Consider the following 8581-nt stretch of genomic DNA (forward strand, 5'->3'; position numbering starts at 1 on the left):
CGGGTCGACGGTTGGCCTCGATTCTTCCTCTCCGGGATCGACGGGTAAGGGCTCCTCTCCGCTCCTCTCTTCCTCCTGGCGTGGCGATTCTCCCTGTTCCTCCGTTTCCACACCCCCTCGCTGGTCTTCCGGGTCTCTTTCGTACTCGTCAGTTCCCCATTCCTGTGGATGCCATTGGTTCTCGTCGGGTCTGGGCGGGGCTCCTCCCTGCACACAAGAGGTAGGGGAAAGGATTAACTCTTTCCTTCCCGGCCTTGTCGCCTCATTCTCTTTCTGTTCAGGGGACGACGGGAAGGGCATCCCGGCTACGGAGGCCGCCTCCTCACAAGTATGTGTTGCGTTAGCCATCCCTGGACATGTGTTTCGAGGTAGTTGCCTCTCGTCAGCAGGGAGCAGGTCAATGTAAGGGGGTGCCGTGTGGACTGCCAAAATTTAATTAAAAGCAGGTCAAGTACCTCTCCTGGCGCGCAGGTGCAGACCAAGGCTCGTCAGCCCGTTAGCTCAAGGAAGCCGTTTAAATTGTGGAAGAGTAGGTCGCACACTGCTCGTCACACCAGCAAGTTGCCCCAAAGGACTGTGGGAAATGTAGTGGCGACGGCGGGTACGCCTATGCCACGAAATGTAAATAGAACAGTATGTGTTGCGTTAGCCATCCCTGGACACGTGTTTCGAGGTAGTTGCCTCTCGTCAGCAGGGAGCAGGTCAATGTAAGGGGGTGCCGTGTGGACTGCCAAAATGTAATTAAAAGCAGGTCAAGTACCTCTCCTGGCGCGCAGGTGCAGACCAAGGCTCGTCAGCCCGTTAGCTCAAGGAAGCCGTTTAAATTGTGGAAGAGTAGGTCGCACACTGCTCGTCACACCAGCAAGTTGCCCCAAAGGACTGTGGGAAATGTAGTGGCGACGGCGGGTACGCCTATGCCACGAAATGTAAATAGAACAGTATGTGTTGCGTTAGCCATCCCTGGACACGTGTTTCGAGGTAGTTGCCTCTCGTCAGCAGGGAGCAGGTCAATGTAAGGGGGTGCCGTGTGGACTGCCAAAATGTAATTAAAAGCAGGTCAAGTACCTCTCCTGGCGCGCAGGTGCAGACCAAGGCTCGTCAGCCCGTTAGCTCAAGGAAGCCGTTTAAATTGTGGAAGAGTAGGTCGCACACTGCTCGTCACACCAGCAAGTTGCCCCAAAGGACTGTGGGAAATGTAGTGGCGACGGCGGGTACGCCTATGCCACGAAATGTAAATAGAACAGTATGTGTTGCGTTAGCCATCCCTGGACACGTGTTTCGAGGTAGTTGCCTCTCGTCAGCAGGGAGCAGGTCAATGTAAGGGGGTGCCGTGTGGACTGCCAAAATGTAATTAAAAGCAGGTCAAGTACCTCTCCTGGCGCGCAGGTGCAGACCAAGGCTCGTCAGCCCGTTAGCTCAAGGAAGCCGTTTAAATTGTGGAAGAGTAGGTCGCACACTGCTCGTCATACTGTTCTATTTACATTTCGTGGCATAGGCGTACCCGCCGTCGCCACTACATTTCCCACAGTCCTTTGGGGCAACTTGCTGGTGTGACGAGCAGTGTGCGACCTACTCTTCCACAATTTAAACGGCTTCCTTGAGCTAACGGGCTGACGAGCCTTGGTCTGCACCTGCGCGCCAGGAGAGGTACTTGACTTGCTTTTAATTACATTTTGGCAGTCCACACGGCACCCCCTTACATTGACCTGCTCCCTGCTGACGAGAGGCAACTACCTCGAAACACGTGTCCAGGGATGGCTAACGCAACACATACTGTTCTATTTACATTTCGTGGCATAGGCGTACCCGCCGTCGCCACTACATTTCCCACAGTCCTTTGGGGCAACTTGCTGGTGTGACGAGCAGTGTGCGACCTACTCTTCCACAATTTAAACGGCTTCCTTGAGCTAACGGGCTGACGAGCCTTGGTCTGCACCTGCGCGCCAGGAGAGGTACTTGACCTGCTTTTAATTACATTTTGGCAGTCCACACGGCACCCCCTTACATTGACCTGCTCCCTGCTGACGAGAGGCAACTACCTCGAAACACGTGTCCAGGGATGGCTAACGCAACACATACTGTTCTATTTACATTTCGTGGCATAGGCGTACCCGCCGTCGCCACTACATTTCCCACAGTCCTCTGGGGCAACTTGCTGGTGTGACGAGCAGTGTGCGACCTACTCTTCCACAAAAAAACAAGGGTGGCCACCTCCGCCTCGCTGAAAAGGGCCTGGGCCTGCACCCTGCCAGGCACAGTCTGCCGCAAGGCAGGTGGCTCTTTGGCGCAGGCGCCTTGCCCTTGGAGCCGCTACCCTTTCCCTTAGCCATGGTTCTGGGGTGGGCGGGAGGGGGTAAAAGAAAATTTTGCAGGAAACAATAAAGTTAGGGAAAGAAGTAGGAGAGTAAAGAAGGAAGTAATATAAAACAGTAGAAAAGTAAAAAAGCTCAGTAAAAGTAGAAATAAAACACAAAATATAGACCATGGGAAAGAGAGGGATAGATAATAAAAAAAAAAGTTCAGAAAAACAGTGTAAAAAACAAAGGATTGAAAAGATTGGAGTGGGATTGAAAAACAGGCCCCAGAACCATGCAAAAGAGAGGAAAACAAGATGCCGCGCCCATTGGCGACCGCGTGGTGAAGTGCGCATGATATTTCCCCCAAACACGCCATCTGCGTTGCCGAACATCAAAAACATCTCACGAACACACGCGAGCATGCAGAAACAAGCAACTTCGCATGCTCGCGTAGCGTCGCAGAATTTCTGTGCAACTTCGCATAACCTCACGTAGTGTAGCTATGCAAACTTCGCCCAGGGTTACTATTTTGTAGCATTGATTGTTTGGATGGCTCGTGGAGCAAGGGATGCTTGGCCTGCTCGCAGGGGCAGGTGATTTCTTTGCGGGCTTAGCCTTGCATGCTACACGCATTTGGTGTAACTGAGGCAATGGAATTGTTGCAGGTATGCACCAAGAGATGGGTTTTCGATACCATGCAACACCATAAACTTAACTGGGTTGAGTAATCAGGCCAAGGAGTGGCTGTGTGACTCTCGGGTGCTGGAGATGGTCAGTTTGTAGGCATGCCTTCCTAGGTGTTTGTTGCAAGCCCACACGTTTTGTTGTTCCGTTCGCCTATGGCAACATCTTTAATAAAACAGCGGGACGGACTTGTTCCTTAATGTAGATAACAGAGCAACATCATTGTGGGCAGGTGGGCCCAGCGCGAAAGGATTAAAGAGTTCTCACAGTCTGGATCAGGTTTTGTGATCAGGACAGGTGGAAGGATTAGTTCCAGACCTTTACTTGAATTTCAAGTTACACCATGGTTGAGGGAGTGATATTAAGGAGCACCGAAGTTAACAGCTCCTTTTGTCGCATAGGCAAAAGGACTGCAGAAGATGGGAAAAGTGGAGCTAAACTTTGCGGGGTGTGAAACTGGTGCTTAGAAAAGCCAGAGGGAGCATGGGTGATTAGTTGGCAGTAGGTCCACAGCAATCCACCAGACTGCCTCTAGCACGGGTTGTAACTTGGCTGCATCCATGACCTACAGCTCTGAGGCAAGGTCTTTCGCATCTGGTTTCAGGGGCCCTGTCCAAGTCAAGGGTTCAAGTCCCAGAATTATTGGCAAGGGCACCGTTTATTGAGCACCTGACTGCAGCACATTCATCCAAATTCCAGGCAGCAGGCTTGGGATACAATTTCACCTACCTATTGAGCTACAGCTGGCTGTTTCTTTTGAGGGTTCCATAACAGGGTGTATCATGTTGGCTTAGAATGTAAAAGGCCCTATGGCCATAGAGAGGCACATGGGTCCTCCATTTTCCTACTCTTCCAGGTTCCCGTAAAGGCGCCATATAGCTTCATGCTTCAAATCTAGAGGTTTCTTAGGCAAATGCCATATGTTTATGCTCCAATTGGCTAGAATTAGAGATCTGGGGGGCCATTTTCTGCAGAAGGTGTCCCATAAAATTGGTTAAAACAAATAATTCTGGTTCTTCGAAGGCAGGTATTAGTCCCCCCACCCACCTCAAGATCGCCCAGACTCTGAATAATAGAATAATATTCACTTTCAACAGGCCTGGGCAAACAAATGTAATGCAGTTAGGCGCAGCTTCAGCCACCTGATATCATTGAGAGTTTCAGAGGCTGAGGGGTTTTACTTCCGTTCAATATGTTCCAAGTTCAGGAGCAGGGGGGGAAACAGACTTTGGGGCAGGTTAGCATACCTACAAGGTGTATCTGTGGGTTTAATCAATCAATCAATCATTTTTAAAGCGCACTACATACCGGCAAGGGTCTCAAGGCGCTGGGGGGGGGCGCAACGGATCGAATAGCCAGGTCTTGAGCATCCTCCTGAAAGTCAGCAGGTCTTGGGTCTGTCATAGGCTCAGTGGGAGGGTGTTCCATGTCTTGGCGGCGAGGTGGGAGAAGGAGCTCCCGCTCGTGGTTGTTCTTCGGATGCGTGGGACGGTGGCGAGTGAGAGGTCGGCGGAGCATAGCTGGCGGTTGGGGATGTAGGAGAGCGTCTGTTGAGGTAGGCTGGGCTGGTCTTGTGGAGTGCCTTGTGTGTTTGGATGAGGAGCTTGAAGGATATCCTCTTGCTGACGGGGAGCCAGTGCAGGTCCCTCAGGTGGGGGTGATGTGGCCGTGGCGTGGTACGTCGAGGATCAGTCGTGCAGAGGCGTTTTGAATGCGTTGTAGTCGTTTGATGAGCTTGGTCGGGGCACCCGCGTAGAGGGAGTTCCCGTAGTCGAGTCTGCTGCTGATGAGGGCCTGGGTGACTATCTTTCTTATATCTGTCGGGATCCATCTGTAGATCTTGCGGAGCATGCGGGGGGTGTTGAAGCAGGAGGAGGAGACGTATGTGTATCTCTGGTCTTATGGCTGTGTAGAGCCATTCTCATATGCCACACTGCCTGTGTCTTGAGTTCTTTGGCCGTCCCACCTCTGAGACATTTAGAGGTATGTCCATGGTAAATGTTGTGCTTTTTAAGGTTCTCAGGACCAAAGCGGTTGGTGGTATCTTTGCAAGGGGAAGAGATATAGGTTAGGTACCTAATCACTTACAACGTAGCACAGTAAGGTGGGCAGTGTAAAATTTGGAGATGAAAAAGTTGCAACCGGGAGATTACCCCATTAATGTCAGCAACTACTCACATGGCTAGCAGTTAGCTGTCTGGGAAGTCCGGGGGCAAATACAGTGGGGTAATGAATCTTGAGGGGGCCCCATGGCAAGGTATGTGATGGGGCCCCCTCCGGACACAATCGGGAGCTCTCTGGCCGGAGTACTCTGCTGAGGGGGGCCCATGGAGCTTAGGGGCTACCTAGCACCGCAGGAGCTGCAGGGGCCTGTGTTACGCCCCTGGGCAGATACCACAGATTAAACTGAGCAAGCAAAATTCCTGTAAGAAAGGAGGGATGCATGGCAAGTACAGGAAGACACCCTTGCTTAATGTCACATATTTCTAAGCTCATCAGATAGTTGAGCCTTTGCACATCATAGTAGAATAGTCACCAATGTGGAATAGGCTATTGTTATGCCTTGCCAGGACATTGATACACACTTCAAATGAACTGGAGCCTCTATAAAGGATAAATACTGAAAACACAAACTGGGGTACGACTGGCTTAAAAATCCTGTTCACCAAACTGCAGTGTGCCATGTTGTTGCCAGGTGATAGGCAAGTGCAATAAGGGAGCTGTATTAAGTAACGAGGTTACTTGCAGTGAGGCAGAGGTTGCCCAGAGGACCCACAAAAGGTGGGCTACAGCAAAGCATGAAACTGGGAATTCCGACGTTATCTTTGGTTTAATAATATGCAAGATTCTCTGGCTATGCGGGGTACAAATGTGTTCCAACATGAATTACAAGGTGACTAGAAGGTAAGCCGAACTCGGCTTTGATCCTGTGGAGGGCAATCAATTCCGGGGATAACCAAGTGAACTAGATAGATTGCTAGATTCATTTAAGCACCAAGGGTAACAGTTGGTTAGCAGGTACGGTGTATCTGTGATCAGATTGCAGTTAAGCTGCCTGGTGGGCTGTGTAAGTTGTCACTCCAAATAGGGTGCGGTGACTGTAATAGTGTGCACAATACAAACATTCCCTCAAACCAGATTTGACACCATTAATGTGTTTGCCATGGTGTAGCAATCAAAAAGGACTGTGCATATGTCTGGTCAGAATTCAGCAAAGTATGTGCACTCTGGAACCTGGAACCGAGGGCATTTCACGGGTTGCTTCAGTTCAGCAAAAAATTCCCCGCCCTGATAGACTTAGTATCTAGCTTGGTAGTGGAAGCTGTCATGTCAAGCTGACAAGTGTGCTGCTGTCTCGAAAGTTGGGGAAACAAGGTGTCAAAGCACAAAAAGGCTACAATGTATTAAGAACATTTTTCTTGTCCATTATTCAAGAAAAGGCAGAAATCTGTACTTATCATCCCCTCTGTCCCCACCCACTTGTCTGCTCCACGGACACATTAGCAGAAGTTGGGAAGTGCACGACTTGTGCTGGTGAGGGGACATCAGCATGGCGTCACAGCAGCTAAATATCGCAGTCAGCAGGCGAGGGGTTGGCATGCAATATGGTCATGTAATGAAGCAGAATACGGGAGCAGGCACAATGCTATAGGCGTTACATTGTCCATACTTGGGCAGAAGGGTACATTGGCAGGAACATGCAAATAGTGGGTTTTTTAGAAAGGGGTTGTGTAAGTGTGCCATCCCAAAAAAGTGTGTGCTGCGACTCCAATGAGGGGGAGAAAGAAGGGTTTGGTGCAGGTATGATAACAGTTACAAGAACACAGCGTGCTTTCAAATTTGGAAGGATAAGGTAAATTTCCACTACTGGTGTGGTACACGGTGATCAGTTTGAACCCCCATTTATGGGAATAATCAAGTATGGGGTAAACAAGGGCTTAGTCAACCCTAAATGTAAGGCACATATGGCACGCAGTGCACAATGGATCGAATCAGACATAACCAGAGTTACGAAGATCAGTAGTTATGCATTCCCATTTGGGTAAGAATTCTGGCCGGTGTGGTACTCCAAAACAGGAGGAGGCCAGCTGGCAGAGATAAGGGGATAGTGTTGGCCACAAACAATAACTTGTTAACAAATACACTGTGGGCCTGTGAGGCGAACTCCAATATGTTTTCCAGCGTATTCGGAAATATGACTGGCCGGTGATGGGTAAGCACAACCCGGCAATACCTAAAAAGTAGGCCCGTATTGGCACAGTGCACCATAGTGATTTCACCCTGAACTGCGGTAAAAGTAGAGCAGTTGTTTCAATTCCGGGCAGGCCATCGAACAAGCCTATGGATGGGTAAATAAAACTATGGTTAGAACAGAACAGTAGTCCCCAATTTAAGTGGAGGCTAGCAGATTTGCCTTCAATGGTGTAAATAAGCCATGCAGAAGCCCATCAAGCAAGAGGGCATGATTCAACTTTAACGCAAAATCAAATAAAATAAGAAGAGCTTGGTAGATATAGTGTGGTCTCTTGAGTGGATACCCCACTAGGTTGCCCCAATAGGGACGGGGTATACCTGCAGAGGTGGATGGGAATTTTCCAGCTGGAAGGACTGGGAACCTTCAAAGGTTAAAGGACTGGTAATCACACGTTGCAGGAGTTTATGAAACCTGCCATGGTTGGGTGGGGGCCCTGGATATGACGGGGGCCACATCCAGGGCTGTGACGGACTTACAGGGCAATCCTGAGACTGATCGGTATGAGGTGTACCCTTTCAGGAGAACAATAAGGGCGCATTATGTCAAAATCCCAGGAGTCTTTATGGCAGGACCCTGGTTGAGAACAACGGTGCCCCGCTAGTCCCTTAGGCGGTTGTAAGCCTGAGCAACCGGGGGCTTGCCTGGTTAGGCCCCGCCCCTAAAAAGGCACGAGTAAAAGGTATGGACTGGTGGTCCATGATATGTAAGGAGCATAACCCCCACAAAATGGTAGCACCGATTGGATTGGCCACGGTGCAGTTGGCTCATCCGGTGGGCAGGACAGCGTAGGTGAGTCACCGCTGCCTGCCCTTGGATCGCCCGTAAGTTAACCCACCAAGTTGGCATACTCCTTTTATGTAATAAACCTGCAGCAAACTTTTCCCAACAAAAACTTGTGTGGACTGTATTATTTTGTGCAGCGCGACTATTTACTGCTAAGCGAGAATTGCTGATATCGGCACTATCACTCTCCCTTCCGCCTCCACCAGAGCACGAGCCATCAAACCAAGGAGTGAATGATCGGACCAGCAGAGAAAGGAATGAAGGATCGATTTTGGGTAAGGGAGGATGAGTGGGTAGAGGGATAGATGAGTGATCAAATAAGTAAGTGCGTATAGGCATATGCATGAATGGATGAATGAATGGCGCTATGTTGGATCACTCCATCTCAAATTATTTTCTTTGTGCCCAAAAGTTCAGATTTGTCAGCAGTTCTAGCGCCCACCTACCTACTTCAGTGAGCAGCATGTTGTCCAGCAGCAGCGCGGTGTAGGTGATCAGGAGGATGAGCTTCCGAGACTGCCGACCCTCCCGGAGCCAGGCCAGGAGGCTGAGTTCAGGCAGA

Source organism: Triturus cristatus, chromosome 11 (assembly GCF_964204655.1).
Source record: "Triturus cristatus chromosome 11, aTriCri1.1, whole genome shotgun sequence".
Lineage (NCBI taxonomy): Eukaryota > Metazoa > Chordata > Amphibia > Caudata > Salamandridae > Triturus > Triturus cristatus.